General features: G+C 40.4%; 1 protein-coding gene across 1 annotated transcript in view; it reads right to left on the reverse strand.

Moving 5' to 3' along the window:
- atp2b1a (ATPase plasma membrane Ca2+ transporting 1a) overlaps nucleotides 1-24,010 on the reverse strand; it is a 95,916-nt gene that overhangs the window by 43,440 nt on the left and 28,466 nt on the right. The window contains exon 5 of the mRNA XM_077498721.1: nucleotides 6-84. The gene's annotated coding sequence lies outside the window, so the exon portion shown is untranslated. The remainder of the gene's footprint in view (nucleotides 1-5; nucleotides 85-24,010) is intronic.

Below are 24,010 nucleotides of genomic sequence, written 5' to 3' on the forward strand. Positions count from 1 at the left end.
ATTACCCCTTTTGGTCCGTGTAGGGGAAAATCTCAGCTGGCGCAAAAACATCGGGACATGCTTCTACCTCCACACTGGTCTGTCCTAAATGAAAGATGTAGAATGAGGGATTACGTACACCTCGTAATTCATCAATCAGGGTTTTAATGACACCATTTAGCAACCATGATGAATCTTAAAATGGCATCTAACAAGACATTCAACGTTTCAGTTCCTAGTGAACGAAATAAGTCCCACTGGTGAAATGGCCAAGCGTCCCAATACTTTTGTCCATATTGCGTATAACAAGACAGTGGGAAGTTCTTTCATGAACCCTTGACTTTTAACATGCAATTTTCCTCCGCCGTCATCTATTTTCTACCGAGATGGTTTATGGAAACTTTCCGCCCTTTTAGTGTGTCACGTGACGCGCACTTAAGGACTTTTCCGAGGCTTGCGGGTCATGTGACGCGTCGGCTCGAGTCCACAGAGAGCAGACATCCAAAGCCCAGTTTAACTCATTCACTCCCCAAAACGTATTTATACGTTTTTTTTAGGTTTTTGTTTTCTAGAGTTTTTGTATGAAGGCTTTGATGCAGTTTCTGACCTGAAGTGGTCGCTTAAAGCGATGGTAGTTATTACAAAAAAAAAAAAAAAAAAAAAAAAACGGCCAGCAGGTGGCAGCAAAGTATAAAAAGATCAACCAGGTCCATGTTGCAACAAGCTCTTTTTCCCAGTATTTTCAACAGGTTTGTGAATAATGATGAAACTTAGCTAATTCTAATGCTAATTGCTACAAAACATAAAAACAGATAAAAAATATACCATACTCTCTTTTTTTTTTTTTTTTTTTCCCCCGATGAAAGAAGAGACACATTTTTCTTTTGGTAGGTTCCATGTTTTTATAGCAATAGAACATGAGTGGGAGTGAATGAGTTAACGGCTACCCTACTTTCGGCTACAACCACCAAATAAGTCATGGCAAGTGTGAGCTCACGCCGGAGCTGTTGCAGGGGCACCAGAATCGGAGTGGGGGGGATTTACAACCTATCTGGCGACACGTTTCTCACTTGGATGAAAATGTCAGAGCCTCCGTCTTCAAGGTCTGGTTGGCCAAGATTGGTGATGTGCTCCAGGGCCAATCTTCTGTTTTATTTCCCGGTGTCAAACAGTTGCGAGTCAAACACGAACGGGAGGGTGTGAGTGACTGAATACATTCCCCCGGAGCAGTAGCATCTTGCTAAAAAAGGGAAAAAGAAGAGAGGGGAGTACAGAACGCAAGTCTGCAAGTTGTCATGAAGGTTGTTATCTGGATAGTCATGTTGGATGTGCAGCAAGATCGCAGGCAGACAGTTCAAGGACTTGTTTTGTAAAGTTACAATAATAAACGCGATCATTTTTGTCACCCTCCATTTGAGTCATCTCCAATTTTCCTTGTTTATGTAGGTCGCAACCTTGCGCCGCTCCAGGCTGCTAAAGCCAGCGTCCAGCCTGAGCCGGGCGCGAGCGTCACTCGGTGGCATTGTACCGGCAACATCCATTATGGATGAGGCCCAGTAATAATGGATGAGACCAGTGAGTAACCCGAGGATGCGGCTGGACACGGAGACTGCTCACGGCTTCGCCATCTCCTTTTCCCCCCCTCCTCCTTTTTCTGCTGTTGTCAAGCCTTTCTCGCAGAACATGACGCCGGCCTGGACGCAAACAAACATGGAGGTGTTCTAATAAAGCAATACACAAGTGTCAACAAGCCGCTACACTGCGGTAAAGGAAGGGCAGGCTCGGGTTTTACAACCTCGTGCAAAGTCGCTCCGGCGTTCACGCTAATGTTGTTCTGTGATCTAATTAGCTCGAATCAACAGTTCCCAGTTGATACATCAGAGGCAGCTATTGAGCTCATCAGGCAAATAGCCATGGATGCTAACACAGGCAAAGACCAAGATCCTCACGATGACTGCTTTTTGACGTTTTACACACAAAAAATGTCGACTTGAAATCAAGGACAGAAAAGCAAGTTGATCATAGGTCACAGAGAAACCATGTAAGGAAAGGCACCCAGGAAATACTGGAGCTAAAAACTTAAAAAGACAACCAATTAAAAACAGTTAAAGGCGATTTGTCGGTGGAGTAAGTGATGTGGACCCAAATGGAGGAGACACTCAGACATCGGAAATTAGTAACTTAGGGTGATTTATTAAGAACTGGGCAGGAAAACCAAAACTTTGACGAGACGCGGCTGAACAGAACTTGACGTGGCAGAACAAGACAGAACTGGACTTGGCTTAATGTGACAGAACTGGACTTGGCTTGATGTGACAGAACTGGACTTTACGTGACAGAACTGGACTTGGCTTGACGTGACAGAACTGGACTTGGCTTGTGACAGAACTGGCCTTGACGTGGCAGAACAAGACAGAACTGGACTTGGCTTGACGTGACGTGACAGAACTGGACTTGGCTTGACGTGACGTGACAGAACTGGACTTGGCTTGACGTGACGTGACAGAACTGGACTTGGCTTGTGACAGAACTGGCCTTGACGTGGCAGAACAAGACAGAACTGGACTTGGCTTGACGTGACGTGACAGAACTGGACTTGGCTTGACGTGACGTGACAGAACTGGACTTGGCTTGACGTGACGTGACAGAACTGGCCTTGACGTGGCAGAACAAGACAGAACTGGACTTGGCTTGACGTGACGTGACAGAACTGGACTTGGCTTGACGTGACGTGACGTGACAGAACTGGACTTGGCTTGACGTGACGTGACAGAACTGGACTTGGCTTGACGTGACGTGACAGAACTGGACTTGGCTTGACGTGACGTGACGTGACAGATCTGGACTTGGCTTGACGTGACAGAACTGGACTTGGCTTGACGAAATCTGGCTTCTCACACATTTCCATTCAACTTTAAAGAACAAGCAACTTCTATTGAAAAAATGACTTGCCAGTACAAATCAGATCAGACCGTTTATCCAACAAGCGGCCATTAGCTATCCATGATGGGATCTATAAAGTCAGCTGGCTGGCCACAGTGGGAGCCCTGTGTCCAAACAGCTGCCATCGCCAAAACCCCCTGACACCACAGTTGCGTGAAATGTAATCGCCACGCGGCCCACCTTACAGTAGCAATCGACGAGCAGCACTTTTGACAGGTGACAGTGCGGTCTGCTGAGTAGCGGCTAACAGATGGGGAACAGGGAGGCCTCTGTGTGTGTTTGTGTGGGCGGCGGCACCCATCCAGTCTCATCCTCCGTCACGCTGACAACGGCACGCTTAGTCACACACCTGATGGACTGTGAGAATATGTGTGTTTATCACCATAGAAGCAAGCTAGGCCGGGAATACCCCCCAACCCCCACCTACACCCCCTGCAGTTTGTTGAATTAAAGCCCCCTCATTTCTGAGGTGACATGAAGAGGTGTTGGAGTCGGAAGGATTTGCGGTGTGATTACATGGACAAATTGTCCAGAAAATGGATAGGAAGCACATGAGGGGATGAATCAGCCAAGTGTGGGTACAGAGTGATTGCCGTGGGTGGGGGGGGGGATATCTCATTCATGGGTCTCATTCATGGGTCGCTGACTAAAATGCTGCATTGTCCTCTGTTTTTGTTTTGTTTTTTCATACTGCTTTTTTTTTATTTATTTTTTTTTTATTTTTTAAGACTTTTCAGCCTTTCTGTCAAATTTCTGACATTTTTTTTTTTTTTTTTTTTTTTTTTTAGCAATTTTATGAATATTTTATGATAGTTTTGGGAATTTCGGGTAATTTTCTGCCTCTTCATTTTTTGGACATTTTTTGTTTGTTTGTTTTTTAGACTTTTCTGCCTTTTTGTCCAATTTCTGACATGTTTTTTGCAATTTTATGAATATCTTATGATAGTTTTTGGAATTTTGGGTAATTTTCTGCCTCTTCATTTTTTGGATATTTGTTGCTTTTTTTTTTCTTTTTTTTTCTCCCATAAATTTTCTGACATATTTGGCAATTTTGTGGACATTTTATTGTAGTTTTCGTGATTTCTTCTTTTGATCTGGGACATTTTATAGTTCTTTCCTTCTTTCGTTCTTTTTCAATTTTTTTCAATCAATTTTCTGACTTTTTTTTTTGGGCAATTCCAAAGACACTTTATGGTAATTTTTTGCCTTTCTGCTTTTTTTTTTTTTTTAAATCATTTCTCTGACATATTTGGCAATTTCATTTGACATTTTATTGTAATTTCCTGCATTTCTTCTTCCATTTTGGACATCACTTGTTAGTTAATATTTTAAAACGTTTTCATCTAACTTTCGTGTCACTTTTTCTGACAACTTGAATTTTTGAACTGACTTTTTAAAAAGATATTTTATTATTCATTTCTTATTTAATCTTAAATTCATTTAAATAATATTTTATCTAAAAAATACAAATAAATATGTACAAAAAAAAAAATCTACAAAAAGAGAGCCACATGTGACAATTTAGTGCACTTGTTGAACAACAAGGGCACTCTCTGCGCACTACTTGTACAACTAGTCGTTCTACTAGTGCACACTAGTAGGCTACTATTATGTCTTACTAGTGACATTTTCCCCACTACTTATTGCATAACATTTCTCTGCACTGGCTGAACGACTCGGGCTAGTAGTGACTTCTTTTTCCACTACAGCCTTCAACGACTGTATATTTTTTGCAAAAGTCAAGGCCACCATCTGCGTTATGCAGATAGTATTTTTCTTCCTACTAGTTCACCAGTAGAACTGCTATGTCGCACAATTGATTCTTGCTGTTTTCCACTATTGTATGACACTTCTTTTGGGCACCTTTTGCATGGTACTGGTTAGGGCTGGGTATTGCCGCCATCCTCACGATACGATACGTATCACGATACAGGGGCCACGATACGATACAATACGTATTGCGATACATATATATCCCACATAACACACATTTCATTTAGTTTTTTTAAACAAAATATAGGAAAATTGGTACACTGAGACACATGCCATGTTAAGTTTATAAGTAAATAAATGTTGATATTCTTCCTCTGCTTTAATTTTTCTTAGCAAGACACAGTGTCCAATCACTGGTGAGCTATTTTTGCATTAATTGAAGGCAATTAACTTCAAAGACGCTGCTGGTTTTTATTTTTTAGGTACAATGCAAGCTGCAAAGGCAAACTTTAACTGCCTATTTAAAGTTAACGAGCAATATCGATTCTGATGCCAGCGTATCGATACGTTTATTGTAATGAGGCCCGATATATTGCCGTATCGATTTTTTGAGCACACCCCTAGAACTTGTACTACTATTTGGCAATTGACGAACTTCAGCAAAGAAGATGGCAAATTAGAGCCACGCCCACCAACAGACTGAGTATGACGGCATTGCTAATGTTTTTTTTTTCTTCACCCTGAAACTCATCGATAAGAAAGGGTCTAGTTCAGAAACTGTTATATTTTTCATATGAAATGTGCTTCTAACATTTTTTTTTCAATTCTTTGCAGGCTTTTCTTAACCATCCTCGCAACAATAAAAAAAAAAAAAGAAAAAAAAAAAGCCTTTTGTCCAAGGCTGACTGTGCCGCGGATAATGCTGCAACATCGCACTCTCTTCCATTTGACACCTTGCTTTTGCACATTGTGTGTTGCCAAGCCTGGAAGCATGCACTCCCTTCACAGCCTCTCACTGGCGGGATGAGATGACAGAAAAATAATATTGCATACTAACGACGGGATGTACACGCCCCCAACCTTTGTCAACATGTTCCAAGGTCACGTCATTAAACTGGCCCGTGCGATTCGCCACAGATTGAAAATGCGTGCGGATACAGTCAAATGAAAAATGTTTCTATCGGTCGATGCAGACGGGAGCCCGGCAAGGTTCCTCTGATTGGATCTTTGATTGCTGACAGTGATTGATGACTCATCGGTTGCGACATGAATTGTCCGTAGGCATGCAGGCGAGGAATTGTGGATGGATTGTACATCAGGACAAACCATGACAAGGTTAGGCTATCGTAAAATTCTAGGAAATATGGACGTGTTACATGATATTTTGGAATGACATGACGGTGTCCTTGCTGGATCAACATTTAGTTTAAGTCATGACAGCAGTCATGAAGAAGACAACTGAAGGGATTACTAAAATGGGGTTAGTTTAAGAGACTGGAGTTTAAGGGCTGGGTTCAAAATATCGATATATCGATACATAAAACCATGTATCGATATATCGACCCGCCCCCTCCTCTCAACCACTACTGGAACATTTGCACAAAAACAATATGAATGTGAAAGTGTTTTTTGTCACTTTTTTTTACACAGCCTGTACTGTGGTTGTAATTGATTTAAAACATTATTTATTGTTTTTATAAGGCCATGTTAAATAAAACAAAGTATTAATGTAACTGTAATGGATTCTTAATGTAAATATTCATATTTTTACTAATGCGTTAAATTACAGGAAGAAGTTTCTACTATTTGCGGCACTGGTACTTTTGACTGTCTAAAATCGGTTTTGCATGAATTCCTCAAATGAATCGAAAATCGTTGTGAATCGTGAATCGAATCGAATCGGGCCCTTGTGAATCGAATCGAGTCGATCCTGGAAATCTGAATCGATACCCAGCCCTACTGGAGTTGTAGTACATTCATCTGATAGGAATATTTAGTCACAAAACACAGAAATTATCATTTCAATGTAATTGTATGTGAAAATTGTATTCTGAAGAAAATGATTTACTTTTTGCAATGACAGACTTTTTCAAAAAAACTTTTTTTTCCAAATAATGCTTATTATCTTTTTAATTAATATTACCAGTAACTGACAAAGAAATTCCGCCTTCCTTTTACTAGGTTCCCCTAAAATGGAGACGTCTGCTTCTGTTCTTGAACTCTTCATTTATTTTGGAGCATTTTTGACAATGTGTAGTAAAAGAAAAAAATACTGTAGTAACCTGAATTTCCATCATCATCATCAGTCAGTATGAATGTTTTGAACCAAAATGAATTATTTAATGCTAAACTAGACTAAGTGCAATTTCTGGAGAAATTGCGTGGGAATGCTGAAAGCTGAATGTTAAGATTTGAATGCATGTGGAATGGTTATGAAGTAAATAGAAATAAATTATGAACTTATGACCCCATGATTAATGGACAATGCACTTTACCAACTGTGCCACGAGCAGTGCAAGACACCTGGTAATGAGGATAAGTTATATGTATGGAAGTGTGCGTGGAAAGTGATACTTGGAAAAAGTTCAATGTTTGTCCCATTGAAAATGAATGGGGAAAAGTTCATATTGTTAAAAGTTAAATTGTGTAAATACTTTAAATAATGTGGAATCAGACGGTATATACCCCGGGAAGCTAGTTGAAATCTGAACAGTGTGTGGGAATGCTTCAGCATTCCCACAAATATAATGATTGCTTTTCAACTGTACTGTTTTACAAAAAGGAACAAAGCATCTTTCTTAATTACTGGTAAAGTCAAATACTTGCATTGCTGAACAGACAAAAATGTTTGAATGGTGAAATGGTTGATTTTTTTTTCAATTTATCTGAAAAGTTGAATTCAGTTTGAAATCCCTCATTTTTGTTCAAAATGGCAAAACGAGTGATCTGAAATTGAAACAGTCTTCATTAAAGCACTCTTGCCTCTTCATGAAAGGTGGTTTAAAAACTGCAAATCACACGTGTTATTTTTTTCAGTACACCCAAAAAAATACATTTCTACTTCCTGTTGTAGACATAAGCAATGTATGTAGATAAAAACTAATCTCCTTGGTGATGTTAAAAATAGATAAGCAACCTCACTATTTGTATGCGCTTTTGTAATCATTTGCAGGAAATCCACGTTTCATTCTGCATGACGCACTTGAGCTCACCCGAATCATTTTATCAGCACCAGACTGAAAGTTTTGACAAACGAGTGCCTGTGAAACATCACAAAGACACCCCTCAAAAGAAGCGCAGCGGGGGCGCCCAACACAATCAAACGTGTCGGCGTGACGACGACGACGCTCGCACCAGACGCAAAAGGAGATTTTCACCAAATGCGACAGTTAATTTTCAATATCTAATGGTACGCATATCCCCGCGGGCTTTGGTGACATGTGGTAATCCAGCCTGATGTGGTTGGCGAATATCTCAATACAGTGACCTATTTTATTTCCAGGAGGTTAACATGACTGACGTGCCGGCGTGTGGCCGAGCTGATCGCATCAAACCTGCAACGGATGCTCTCTTGTGCCACAACAATGACATTTGTGTGCCACGCCCTGGTATTTATAAGTCTACAGTTGAGCAATTAATGATTAATTGACCATCCAAAAATCAACATGTCGAGTATTTTAAACAACATAGCTTTGCCTTGGAAAAGTCCACTTAGCTTGATGCTAAAAAACAATGCTAAATCCAAAATTCCAACATAATTTCTTAATTTTAAATATTTTTTTCAAATTTTAAAAATATAAAGTGGAGGAAGTTCCCAGTGACAGCATCCTTTTTTTTTTTATAAAGTGGAAATAAATCCATAAATGAAAAGTTCCCTGTATCTCACTGAGCAACAAATGCATTTGAATGTAGCTAATTTAGGGTTTTCGTCAGGGTTCGTAAAAGGTTTCAAAAGATTTTCGCAGACAGTCAAAAATATGTTCAAAATTATGGAGGACCAAAACTGCCAAAATTCAGAATAAATAAATGACTAAATAAATGAAACTGACTAAAAGTGAAAATAAAAATGAATATAAAAAAATATATAATTCAAAAATTATATAAAAAAATAAATATAAATGGAAATAAATCCGTTTTTATTTACACTTTTAGTCATTTATTTCCGTTCCATTTGCATTTGTATGATTTTTTTGGAACAATATGATTACAGTTGAGCTCCGTAATTTAGGGCTGGCACACAAATAGCGAAAATCTGCGTTTTTAAGTTATATATCGTTATTTTACCGATGCGGCCCACTTGGTAATATATTTTCCTCCATGCGGCCCCTGAGCTAACCTGAGTTTGACACCCCTGATTTCTAAAGCTCAGTAGTGCTCTTGTTTATATACACTTTTTGACTTATCCACCATGAGCATACAAGATAGTTCTGTTATTGCATTTATTATCCGCCATGGCAACAAAACAGCAAGTCTGCGGGGACAACATGAAGGGTTGGAGCATCATTCACTATTTGTAGCCCACACACACACACACACACACACCTGATCATACTGTATGTATGCGTGGTCAAGAGTGTGTCACATGGTGGAAAGGAGATAGGGGGGGAAGACTTGTACGTACCCTTGAGCACAAAATCACTTTATAAATAACAGAGACACATGCCCGCACCTCATTAGCATGCCAGCACACATCGGCCATCATTGGACGAAGAATTTATTAGGGCCTCGGTCTGTGTGGAAAACCGTATTGATTTTAAAGAATGGCTCAGTGGAGATGTTTGTGATCAAAGTTCAGCTTGCGCGTAAAGCCTTTAAAATCAATAACAGAGTTTGTGGAAGATTGGAGGGACTAAAAAAACAGAAACATGATTATTTTGTGCTTGCGCAAAGGTAGCCAAGTGCAGAAAGGGGCGGGGGGGGGGGGGGCGCTGGGGGGGGGGGGGGGGGGGGGGGCTTGGTGGTGGAGGGAGGAGTTATTTATCAGGAACATTGTTGAGATGGGAAGGCTATATTTACCCATGTCCCCCAAGCTCATCTGGGATTTGGTGCTGATGTTTTGGTTAGAAAAGGGGTTCAAATAATCTAAGGGGTATTAACTCATTAACTGCCAGCCATTTTTAAAACAAGGATCAAAACAAGATCATTTTGTCTGATCTTTAATGATCCCACAAAATATTGTGTTCTGGGATCATATTAGTGCAAAACACAGACCTCAGACTATTCTTTCATTGTGGCAAAAAAAACGAAGTTTCCATTCTTTAGTAATCAGAAGCACAACATAGGTTGGTTTATCCAAAAACACCAACTTCTGACCAAAAAAGTAGAGAAAACCAGCAACAACTAAGAAACGCACAAATGGCTTGAGTGTGTCTTTTTTACATGCCGCTCAACATTCAGTCAATTAACTGTGTCATGTGTTTGTTTCACAAACAAGACTTTCTTGACGAATATATTCGTCACTGGCAGTAAACGGTTCGATTCCAGTTGACGAATATAAACGTCCACGGCACTGAATAGTAGGGCTGGGTATCAATTCTAATTTCCATCGATTCGATTTCAATTCACAAGAGTTCAGTTCGATTTCAATTTTTCCCCGATTCATTTCGATTCACTTCAATTCCATCCGATATCGATGAATTACGGCACATCAATTTTTAAATGTCAAGGACATGATTAAAAACTACACAAATATTAAATTCCAATGTTAATTTTGCAGAGGCAGTAACGGGTCAAACGATTTAGTTTATTAATGAAAGCATTATAATTAAGTGTTACACAAACATTAACATCAGCAAGGATGAGATGAAAATATTTTCACAATTTAATTCAATACTTGTAAATATAAATTAAAAACATTTTGAATCGTAATGCAATAATTCAGGTTTTTCATAAATGTAAGAAAATATTTTTAAATTAATGTGAACAATAAATTTCAAGAAAAGAATAAGATACAAAAAAATGACTTTAAATTCTATTTCTTAAGAATTTATGGAAAAAAAATAATCGATTTATGGTTTTATGACTCAATATCGGACTTCGGAAAATCGATTTGATATCCATTTATTAGATTTTTTAAACCCAGCCCTACTGAATATTAGGGATGTAACGATATCCAAATATCACGATACGATATTATCACAATCTGAAGGTCACGATACGATAATTATCACGATATTGTGGGGGCGTTGGCGATATTTAAAAATAATAATAATAATAAAAAAATTAAAAAGAGCACGATATTGCCCTTATTGCGACATCCCTACTGAATAGTACTAAATAGTTCAGATTACTGCAAATGTAAATAGACACGCACTGTCATCGCATTTCTTTATAGGTAGCACACAAGATGATGGTGAGATTACGCAACCGATCTCCTCGCATCCCCCTGAATTCCATTTTGCATTCTTGTCTTGAGCGCACGGGAGGCCTTGCAGTCCTAAGCTGACCCGGGCGCAACGATAACATCATTCCTCCGGAGAGCCGCGCTCCCTCGACCGGCCAGCCTGCCGTTTCCAAGGCGATGAGCAGCTCCCTTCGCCTCTCGGAAGGCTTCACAAGATGCGTCCGTAATGGCCGGCCGGCTTATTCATGTAGAAGAATGAATGGCGAGCGGGTTCACATTGCGTCTTGAATGCTGTTCTACGTGCGAATGTGAGAGCGTGCGCTCCTGTGAGCGAGCGTCTAATTAGGCTGCGAGGCCATTTGAAGCAACAGAAGCCAGGACATTCATAGCGCTTCGGGGCTGCACAGAAAAAGAACACAGCACAGTAACACACTGAGCAGAAAATGTGTACCCGGCCCCCCGCAGGGATTTTATTCCCCTACCAATTTCCACTTAAAAAAATGCAAATTTCGGAATATGTTTGTTTGCATATGAGGTATTCTGTGTGTCTTTATGACACATTTAATTGGAGGAGCTCGCAGATGTCGTTTACGGCTCTTCGGGTGGCTATTGATCGACGATTAACTAGCGCTCGATGGCTCAAAATGGAGACGGTGATGCAAATGAAACACAAATGAAAATACGACCGCTAAAGTTATTTTGTGACGGGGGAATGGTGGAAATGAGATTATACAAATGAGGGCATGACGTGGGACCAGCACGCAGGAAGGCTACTGTGTATTTTTTTGTGTTTATTCAGGCTTCATTAGAATGCAATTTACTCTAATTGTTTGCCAAATGACAAATACGCAAACATGACCTCCCTGCAGCGGTATCGAGGCTGAGAATAACAAAAAAAAGAGAAGTCAAGATATTTTCTGTCTGACTCTGCACGACTGTTGATAGGTCCTTGTTAAGTGAAAATAAATATGCCTTGTAAATTTGACATGCTATTTGGTTTACCTTCCTTGTGGCAATACATAACAGTAAAAACTGTGAAAATATTGTGGGGCACAATTCAGAACTGTGCAGTTCCCAGTCTTGACATGCTTTCAGCAATTATGTATAATGGCAAACAAATCTACAAATTCACCTTACAGGGTCTTCATGTTGCGTAAAGGAAAGTGCTATAGGAGCCACAAGTCGAGCACTCAAAAATTGTCGCCAAGGAGCGATGTCATCTGATGGTGCTTTTCGATTGGCTGCTACTAGATGACGTCACTTCTGTGTGACAAACCTTATTCTGGTTAATAATAAAATAAATATACTTAAATTTAGATTTAAAACAAAATTACCTAAGACTAAAACGAAGGAAATTTTCACTATAATTATAGTTTTGTAAACAAAATCGAGTTCCAGTTAGTTTTTTATTTTTTATTTTATTTTTTTTAATACATTTTCGTTTTTATTTTATTTTGTTACTGAAATAGTTTTTTGAATTTGAGTTTTTTTCGTTACTTTTCGTGAACTAAAATAACCTTGCTCATCCCTGTCTTTTATTCTAGCCAACGTTAGACAGGAAAATAGCATCTTTTTTTTCACATGCGGGAACTACATGACATTGAAAATGACAAGATAAAATGTGTCCTCTAAAAACAAATACGAGCATATTAGTGACTGAAGGACATTTCTTACTCTTGCCGCTATTTCTTGTGTAATTGCAATTTCAAACCTTTTGACACATTCCGCAGCTTTCTCCGCTTCTCGCTGCGGCGACGATTACATTTGTCCTTGGGGGGGAAGAACACGCACACACGCTCACTCCACATATCTATATATACTGTATATATAACTAAAGATTCAACAGCCACAATAAATGTGTGTTGTAGCATTGATGACATTTCATATGCTCCGGACGACTCGGGTTGTATTGTTGCAATTCTTTTTGTGTGTTCATCTGCGTGTCTCCAAATGAGAATGTGACGACCGGACTGCAAACACACACACACACACAGTTGCGCGCGTTGGGTGAGCGCCAGCCACGAGGCCCTGCTGGGACCGACCAGTCTCTAAGTAAACAGATGTGCTCTCGGTGCAACTGTCGCGATTGAACGCGTCGCTGGCCGAGTCAAAATGTGCGAAGGCAAAGCGAGAAAAGGAAGATGGAGGAAGTGATAAAATAGACACGCACGCACGGGACTTGCGTGATGTCATTGCGCTCAACTTTGGAAATGGAAACCTTTGGGGCAGCTTTGTTTATTCCATACTAGATGTTAATTACATTGGAGCGAGAATGTTGAATAATAAATAAGGAAGCCACACTGTTTTTATTGTTAATTAACTCATTCACTGCCAATGACGACTATAGACGTAAAAAATCCAAGCAAACAGCCAGTGCAAATTTTGACAAGAAATTTGAATTGGATAAAAAAGGCTGGATTTTGCTTCATAACTCATATTCCACAAATGTTATATTAATCTGAATGTCATGTTTAGATGAGTGAGGTCACATATAACATATTATTGTCAAGAAACCTTTTAAGTGAGATTTTAACTCACCTCACATTGACACAAACACTGTTTTGTTTTTTTTTATACAGAAGACCTTCTGATGGTTATGAAAACATTCTATGTACGGTTGATTGACAGGCTATTGTCTCACTATGACATGACAACGCTTTAATTCATCCTGCACACACTGCTTGGTCTCTTGAGGACTTCCAAACAATTAAAAGGTGCAAAATTGACATTTTCAAGACCTTTGCAACCTTGTTTGTTTATTAGCATCTAAAAGGAGTGAATAAATTAAAAGTACTTGATTTCCCCACCAGGGAATTATCAAATGTTATCTTTAGCTTGTAATACAAGAACACTTCCCATTAGCGTGCCGTTGTTGGGCGACAACGATGGCACAGCTGATTCCGTCGTAGGGAATACTTCCTCTCCATGGGCTTTTGCGCTTCCTGTTGTGTTTCCATGGCGCTGCATACAAAAGAGGACAAGCTCCTCTCCTGCAGGAAGCCATAAATAATTGATTGGTGTGTAGCTTAATCAGGCCCGAGGCCCGCCTGGCTATTCCACAGCCGGCTATAAATAACTCAGGACGCTAATTACGCTATACGTCGGTCCACGTAAACGTGGTCAGGCAGGACTACGGCGGCTTTCAACTCGCCAACCGCGGCTCTTTTTGAAAAGAGAATGTCTGCAAGTATGAGAGGACATAATTCAGGAATAGCTCTTACACAACTGAAATCCACTCACAAGGTCATACTAAAATGTCCTCTTATAAGAGTATTCAAATAAAAATGTCTCTGGTGTGGATGATAGATCGTCAATAATATGTATGAGAGCATTTCAGTAATGCACATGAGAGCAATTCAGTATTGAGAATTGAAAGCATTTCAATAGTGAGTGAGAATGTTCAGTAGTGTGCATGAGAGCCTTTCAGCTGTGGTCATGAGAGCCCTTCAAATAATGTGTATGAGAGCATTGAGTAGTATGCATTAGAGTTTTTCAGTAGTGAACATTGAGAGCATTTCAATAATGAGTGAGAATGTTCAGTAATATGTAAGTAGTAGTATGAGAGCCTTTTATTTGTAGCATGAGAGCACTTCAATAATGTGTATGAGAGCATTTAAGTAGTGTACATGAGAGCTTTTCAGTAATGAACATTGAGAGCATTTCAATAGTGAGTGAGAATGTTCAATAATACGAGAGCCTTTCAGTTGTATTCATGAGAGCACTTCAATAATATGTATGAGAGCATTTCAGTTTTGTGCACGAAAGCGATTCAGTAGTGAACATTGGGAGCATTTCAATAGTGAGTGAGAGTTTCGAGTAGTGTACATGAGAGCCTTTCAGTTGTGAGTATGAGAGAGCTTCAACATATTACATGAGTGTTTAAGTAGTGACGTTGTGAGTGCTTCAATAGGATGTGAGAACATTTCAGTAGTTTGCATAGCAGATTAAATCAGTAGTGAGAGCATATCAGTAGTGTGGGTGAGAGTATTTCAGGAGGTTGTCAAATCACTTGTGTTTGCATGAGAGGGTTTCAGGTGGGTGCGTGAGCGGAAAAAAAAACAGTAGCATGTGAGAGCATTTCAAAAGTGTATGAGTGCAAAATGTTCAATAGTGTGTAGGAGAGCTTTTCAGTTGTGTGTGTGAGAGGCAATCCTGAATTATATCCCCGGAAGCCCCTCATGGTGAAGCTGCTTCTCTCATTTTTTACGGGAGGCAATCGAGGACAGGAAGAACAAAGTTAACGGTCATGTCGAGGGAGAGGCACGTAAGAGGCAAAGCATTAACGACCTCGCCGTCTCCATCTATAGCCGTTTCCGTCAAACGGCAGGAAGTGGCGATAATGCACAGGAAGCGGTCACGTGGGTGCGCCGGGGGCCAGTCAAATTGTCTCTGGCCTTTCAAGTGGAGATGACTCACAGTTCAAGGTTAGCGGCTCCCTCCTGGGGCCAAAGTGCTTGGCCCTCTATTATCATGGGCTCTCAATGCCGTTTACAATTCTGCATTTTTTTTTTTTTTAAACCGCTTGTGCTGTGCAAGGTCACCGTGGCAACAAGCACTTCAGACCGAGCGTACAACACACTGACGGAACTCTAACAACTACAATCAAAACGTCAATCGAAAGCTCCGCTGACTGAACTTTGCTCTCCGGCTTTTGTTAATCGCTCTCAAAGGACAGACAGGTTATCTCATTGCATAAATCCAGACGTGGTCAATGGTTTCACCAGGGATCCTGACTCCACCCACCACAAAGTGACAGACTGATTTGTACAATGAGAGAATGAGTATTTAAAGCCAGTCGGTCTTCCCTCTCACCGACACGACGAGGGCACCTTGCCAAGCACTCAGTGCCCAATTATGTCCACTGGAGTGGATTGAGATTGTGGAATCAGCACTTGCCCACACACATACAAGCCCCCGACTCCAGCCTACAGAAATGATCCTATATGATATCGACCACGTGTATGCGTTTCCCCCCTGGAGACTCCCACCTGAATCCGATCAAGCTGCTTCTCTGTCTTCCTGAATTACGTGTATTCATCTGAAAAAGTGCATCTTTAAATCGTTCACTCGCAGCCATTTTCACTAAAGCAACCACCTTCTCTCTCTCTCTTGTGTTTGACTGGATTTTAACTGATTTTGCAAAGCCCACAGAATATTGTGTTCTACTGCTATAAAAACATACCAACAGAAAGATAAGAGTCTCTTCTTTCATCAGGATAAAAAACAAACATTTCTATCTGTTTCAGTTTTTCAGCAATTAGCATTAGAATACAGCTATGAATATTCACATTCCTGGTGAAAACACTGACAAAAGAGCTTGTTGCAACATGGCCCAGGCTAATCTCTTATACTCTGCTGCCACCTGCTGGCCGTTTTTTCTAATAACTACCATTGTTTTAAGCCACCTCTTCATGTCAGAAGCTGCTTCAAAATCTTCTGTACGCTCTTGCATAAAAAAACAAAAAAAAAAAACAAAACAGAACATAAAAAACATGCAAACACATTTTTTGGGGAGTGAATGGCAAAGTATTAAAACCTGTTTACACGGTTTTAGGTTTGAATGAGTTAAGAATTCATTTCAGGTCATGTAAATCTACTGATAGCTCACGACGCTGACTGTGTGGCGCAACATAAGCTAACCCCATTCAATGGCTTTACACTGCATAAAATCCATCTCCATACCAAACACTTAGCGACGTTGGCTAGTTGGGCCCATAAAAGTCATTTGTACAAGGCTTCTAAAAAGGTTTTTGATGTTTATCAAGCCCAGTACAAAAGGGATAAGGTCAAAAATAACCAGAGAAGATGGGCTGTTCCCTTTTCCCGGGGTCATTTCCAAATACGGTCAACAGCGCTAGCTCCCCCGCGGCTCTTTTTTGCCATCAGTCGCTTGGGTCGAGGTGCATTCAAAAACAGTCCACAGCGAAAGGGAGTTATTTTTTGCAAGGTCTCCCAAATGCCCCTTTTGGAGTTCCTTCCCAGGATGCGCGGCAGGTTCGGAGGGCCTGAGAGGAAAGACCAACCGGGTAGTGGCCACTCCAAATTTGGGGTAGTGCCCTACCACATCCAGCTTGGACTGTTGTTTTCCTTTCTTTCCAATATGTACAAGTGTGAAATGTGTAAAGAAATAAAACATACGAAAAAATAAATGTGTAATATTTTAATTGCTCATGCCTGCGGAGTTGGGTGCAGTCGCTTAATCCAACTTTGACATGATAGGTGTCACTTCCTTGTTATTGTATTCAACGGTGAAACCAAAAATAATCCACACCGGGGATTTGGAGGAAGCGGGTGCTTCTTTAAATTTTCATCTATGAAATCCTCTGCTCGTGCTAGTGGTTTTACCAAGAGCTGGACTGAGAAGCAACTGTGGGTGGGCGAATGCTACTACTAAGGTTCACCAAGCACCCCCCCATAATCCTGTTAGTGGTTTTTGGAGGTGCACTGATCCTCGTGGGCTTGGATGGCAAACTTTTTTTTTTTTTTTTTTCCTTCCCCCAATTAGGTCTTACCAATTCTGCCTAGCGACAGTTTTATAATAAATCTACATGTATTTATTATATATATATATATATATATATATATATATATATATATATATATATATATATATATATATATATATATTAGGGGTGGGAAAAAAATCGATATCGCAATATATTGTTGCGCTCTCTGTTGCAATAAATTAGCGATACATTGACGGTAGATATCGATGTTATGTGTCCAGTTCTGCAGTGTTATGTTATAAATGTTTATGCACTTTAATTTGTCTCACTTTACAATTTTAACAGTTAAAAGACTGGCAGTGAAAAAGGCGGTGAAGCACGATGCAGAACTTTGTTTTGGCATTGCATAAACGCATAATTATACATTTTCATTTTATGGGCATTTCTTGCCTTTTTCGGTCACATATCGTGATATATTACAAAAAAACTGACAATATATAAAAAACCGTAGATATCGTGTATCGTGATATTATTGATATCGTGAGCCAAATATCATCACAGTATCGAATCGTGGTTTACCCGTATTGTCCCACCCCTAATATATATATATATATATATATATATATATATATATATATATATATATATATATAAAGCCGACATTATATAAAAAAAAACACTACATGCAGTATTGTTGGTAGCCTGAGGGATGCTTCGTGAAAGGTAAGGGAGCGCTAGCCCTCCTGAACTTTGCCCCTCGTGACAATTGCGTTCCTTCAGGTCTCATGACATTAAGTGCCGGTGTGTGCGTGTATATGTGGGGAGTGAGTGTGACGTAACATAAGCCATGCCCTGATTCTGCACAGCTGGGCTTCTGAGTATTCCAGATTACAATAACGTCACCGCCTCGCCCCCGCCCCCTCCTCTTCGCTCCCAGTTGCAGCGCACGCTCCACTGAACTCACATCCACAAACGCACACACGCACAAACGCACACATGCACACAAAGTCCAATGATGTCACTGAACTCGCACTCCGTCTCCATCTGCTCGGCGCATGGCGTTATCGTGTTTGCCCTGGCGCATGTCGCTTCCACTCTGCATATTTACCCATCGTTTCATTTTATTCCTTTTTTTAACATTCTGCTTCCCTTTCCCTTCTTCTCGCTGACTCACAGAGCTCGTACAAGGAGGCCCGGCGAAATATAGCGCACAGCGCTGGCCAGATGTCAAGCCTTTATTTAGACCCAAATACACTCTTATGAAAGTAACTCCAGCAGTTTGCTGGTTCGTGTTTACGTTTTGTTGGCTGGTATGAGCAGCGCTGTGTTGCTTTGTTAATACAATGATTCCACTATATCATGAATGTGTAGTTAACAAGTAAACGCGGCTTGAAAACGGTGAAAAGTCGAGCTAATTTCTACACTCTCAAAACGTGATGGGCGTGCCTGCCATGAAACCACGCCCATTTTGACTGACATCCGTCAGGAACATATCACGACCACAACCTGAAACATTCTCTCGCATCTTTCATAAAGTGGATGACAACCGTAAACATTTCTTGCCAATAATTATGTGTGACCTCACTAGTCTAAACATGACAATCTGATTAATATTACATTTGTGGAATAAGAGTTATGAAGCAAAATCCATTCGTTTTTATCCATCTCAGAGGGCGGCCATTTTGCCAGTTGCTGTCGACTGAAGATGACATTAGTGTTGATTTTGTTAACAAAAACTAGATAAAAATATTTTCGTCATCACACACATTTTTCACCGGACGAAAACTAGACTAGATTAAGACTAAAACTCCATTAATAAACAATAATTGGTTCTAAATCAGTGTGCATTTTCAGTGACTAATAAAGACGAGATGAAAATTTAGCTCACTTAATAAAGATTGAAGACTAAAATCAATGGACATTTTAGTTCACAACCAAAGACAAGACGAAACTTATGATTTTGTAAAATCTTGTTTCTGCTAATATGTTACTAACACAGTGACACACACACTTTCAAGTCTGAAGCTAGCAAGTGCAACGTAACATTAATCCAACAGCTATAGGCTAACGTTCAAACAATGTTAATCTGACCGCTAACTAACGCTAGCTAACTTACTAGCTTGTAGCTGTAATTGTGTGTGAAGCTGTTCAAATCAAAACAGATGACTAGTTTTAGACTAGATGGAAATGTTCAACATTATCTGCTGATAACAAAAACGTAAAAGAATGATTGTCCTGACTAAAACTAAACTTAAAATGTTGACAGTTTCTGTTGGCTAAAATTAGACAAACTTACCTTTTCTTAGACTAAAATGATCGACTAATAGGTGACTAAATAAAAATGGGATGAGGTTGACTCGCTATGATAAAAACTAACACGTGTTACGAAAATTGGATGAAAACTGAGACTAAATTTAAAAATGGCTGATGAAATCAACACTAGATGACATCACAGTTGCGCAGGACTCAGGCAACGACCAATCACAGCTCACCCGTTTTCTAAAGCTGAGCTGTGATTGGTTGTTACCTGAGCAACTGTGATGTCATCTTCACTCGACAGCAAGTGGCAAAATGGCCGCCCCCTGAGATGGATAAAAACAGCTGGGTTTTGCTGCTTAACTCATATTAAATTCCATTAATGCAATATTAGCCAGACTAACATTTTTAGACCAGTGGGGCTGCATACAACATATTATTGTCAACATTTTTTTTTTTTGGTTCGGGTTGACTTCCTCTTTAAGAATTGTAACGACCATACCATCGATGCTAATTTCCATTAGCCTGACAATAGTGTTTCCCATTACACGATAGCATTAAGCTTTCGTTTTTGCATTTTTGTTTGACAAAATCATAAGGTTAGGTTCTCTATAAATGTGTTTTAATAAGTTTAAAGAGGTAAAACTGTTTTGATTTGTATTTATTTATTTTTTTACGATCTCTCCATGTTGCTTATTTTCAACCATCACGGGTGTGTCTGGATCATAACCCCGTGATAAACAGGGGGTTCGCGGTATTACGTTTCACGCACTTGCCCATAAATACAGAGCCGGCAAGCGATAGGTCACCATGTTGACATCACTACCTGTCCCCGTGCCACGGCTCGTCACGCAAAGATGCCGGACGGAGTCGGGGAGCCCGCGCACGTGTGAGTTTGTTGCCACCGGCTCGTATCGCCGTCGGGGTGCAGGGTGACGAGACTCTGGAAGCGTCTAAAGTGGGCTGCAGGCGACATGTGCCATTGACGTCAGCGATACACCGATACACAGAGTCACTACCTGGATCCAAGCTCCGCTGAGGTAAGCAGAGATGAAAACAAGCTCGCGGTGCTTAGGCCTCTTCATGGTGTCATGAGTCAACAGGCGCACGAGAGGGGATACGACACTGCTGCTGAACTGGGTCAACCAGGGACATACAGTACCGCGGCCGTGCACGCCGATTGAAGTTAACCTCTGGCCGCCTCCAAATCGGAGGGACTAAAATAAAACTTGACCAGATCGAGTTTAATATTTGCTTGCTGGACATGTATTTTGTAATATTTGGTTGGATCCCAGAACGCAGACACAAATAAGATTTAACTATTTATTCACATAACATCAAGAGGCGTAGAACCAATTTGAGTAGACGAGAAACAACGAGAATGCGTCGAGAATCACGAGAGGCCAAGTCCCCTTGGGCTGTGGAGATGCACAGAAGAACAGAGGTAATAATCCGACAAACACACACTTCTCGGTTTGGCTTAAATAGACAGTGAATTGATCGGATTGGCTGTGGCTAGACATGTGGATAACAGGACGTGACGTGGAATTATCTGATTGGCTGTTGACCATTAACTCATTCACTGCCATTGACGGAAAAAGACGTCAAATGATGCATTTTTGCTGGGCTGGCAGTGAATGTGTTAAGGTTTCTTGACAACACATAGCTCCTGACATCACATAGCGTTTTTCCAGTTGAAACCAGATGATGGTTACATCAGTTCAAAACAGACACTTGACTTCACGGTCATAACCCTTGCATGACCCAAACTTAACCCTGGCATGACCCAGTCATGACAGTCCAATTCAACGATTGTTTTTTAGTCCAAAATGATCTTGCGCTGTATTGATTTCTAACTCGTTGGGCCTGAATTAATTAAGCTTATTGATGCAAATTTGATTTCTTAATGATAATGGATGGATGTCTTAAGAAGACTCCCTCGTGGATCCACCTTGATGTGATGCCACTTTGCCACCTAATCGCCAAACATGCCCTCCCGCCTTGTCGTTCCCGATAAAAGGTTTAATGGTGTCATTTGGCCTGCTAATGCTGGTTTATCGCTCGGAAGGAAACAATTTGCTAAGTAGAATATATGATGAGCGGAGGAGAAGTGAGATAAAGGAGGACTGTACTAGATCTCGCCTGACTGGCCCCATTCCAGGAATTATTTATTCCATGGCAGTCAAACAATAAAGAGGCTGCGTATTGATTGGACAAGAGAAAGCGGGAAATTCTCTTGCAGTCTTCATGGAGCCTTAATGAAGCGAAAGAGGGCGTGACTCTCCCTGGGCTTCAACTGACTTCCTGTTTGCGAGAGTGACAAATAAGCTGGAAGCGTACAGTAAAATGGGTTTGGGGGATTAAAGAGACGGCCGCCGCTGGCGATTGGAAGCGTGACACGACATCCACCCCCACTGCGCCTCGGAGGATGCGGCGATAACAAGGACACAGCAGGTGAGCCGTTCTCGTCTCCTGTCCGTTCTGGGAGGAACGAGGGAACCAGGGGATTTCAGTTGGGACCTGAAATCCATTTTCACGCGTGATTGAGGAAGGGAAGTGAATACTGGGCAAGGCACACAGACAAAAAAAAAAAAAAAAAAAAAGCTGCTGGCTGGATTTAGCAACAAATTGCTAACTGAATCCAAATCGTTGCACTAATGGTGTTTGAGTACTATTCCCATACACTGGAAGAATATCACAGTGTTTTCCAACCTTTATTCAACACATTAAAAATGGCAACCCAAAAAAATTGACATAGAGGTTACCATATTTTCCGCACTATAAGGCGCACCGCATTATAAGGCGCACCTTCAATGAATGACATTTTAAAACTTTTTCCATATAAAGTCGCTAAAGTAGAGGCTGGGGTTACGTTTTGCATCCATTAGATGGTGGTGCGCTAAAGGGAAAGTCAACAAAACAGTCAGATAGGTCAGTCAAACTTTATTAATAGATTACAAACCAGCTTTCTGACAACTACATTTACTCCCAAAATGAATAAACAGCTGTTTTATTATTTTCTCTGAGGTAAAGTATTAGTATTAGCTAACGATCCAAGATGGCGGGATCTTCTGCGCATGCACGTCACCGATCGTGCAGGGTCACCGATAGCGAGACCTGTTGCGGCTCAATATTGATCCATATATAAGGCGCACTGGATTATAAGGCGCATGATCAACTCTTCAAAAAATTTAAGGCTTTTAGGTGCGCCTTATAGTGCGGAAAATACGGTAATTATGTAGTTTTTGCCATCTAGTGGAAGAGCACCTAATTGTTCCTCCTGTCACGATACATCACTGGCGTAGATAGCTGAACAAGATTTCCAAAGCCCCAAATGGTCTCATAAAATCGGCTTCACAAAATATTCTTCTATTTAAAGTAAGGGTGTCAAAACTAGTGTTATTTTAAAGTTCATTTAACTGCACTATTTTTTTTTTCACGTGAGATTAAGCATGAGTTAACTATTGAAGTTATGCGATTAATTACGATTAAAAAATTTAATCGCCTGCTATGCTATAAAAGCATGGAACCTATCAAAAGAAAGATTAAAGTCTCTTCTCTCATCAGGAAAAAAAAGTATGTTTCTATCCATTTCCGTTTTGCAGCAATTAGCATTAGAAGAGAGCTAAGTTTCATCAGTTTTCACAAATCTATTCAAAATTGTAAGTAATTGAGCTTTTTTTCTACATGGCCCTGGTTGATCTCCTTTGCTCTGCTGCCACCTGCTGGCCGTTTGTGTAATAACTACCATTTCTGCAACAGTTCTTTGCAGTTGAGAGGCTACATCAAAGCCTTCTGTATGCTCTAGCATAAAAAATAAAAATAAACGTCTTTGGGACACTTAGAACATTTAAAAAAAACGTATTTATAAGTTATTGGGAGCAAATGAGTTAATAATCCTCAAGAATGATTTGAAAAATCACAGTTGTTGATAATAAAAAATATATAAAATTGAAAATCATTGAGGTACTTGACGGGTCTCAATGCCATGACATCATTGCATCCCCCACTCATGATCTCGCCTTTGATCATCTGTGATGGAAAAAAGATGCTATCATGGGAGCATTTCTTTGGACCTTAGTGTCAATCCCACTTTCTCACCATTCCCGCAATTACTCGTTTCCTTCCTTTGGCGTTTATTGTTTATCCGCCCTTCCGTATCAGAACCGCCGCCAACCGGATCCACGGTTCTTTCTCCGTCGGGACATTAAGTCCACCAGGATCAAGTGAATTGACGCACAATGATAAAGTCATTTCAGGGAATTTTAGTCGACACACGTGCGCTTCTTGTCTTTTCAGGTCAGCTCTGTGGAGAGCACTCTACCGTAAT

The sequence above is a fragment of the Festucalex cinctus genome, chromosome 16 (assembly GCF_051991245.1).
Source record: "Festucalex cinctus isolate MCC-2025b chromosome 16, RoL_Fcin_1.0, whole genome shotgun sequence".
NCBI classification, from domain to species: domain Eukaryota; kingdom Metazoa; phylum Chordata; class Actinopteri; order Syngnathiformes; family Syngnathidae; genus Festucalex; species Festucalex cinctus.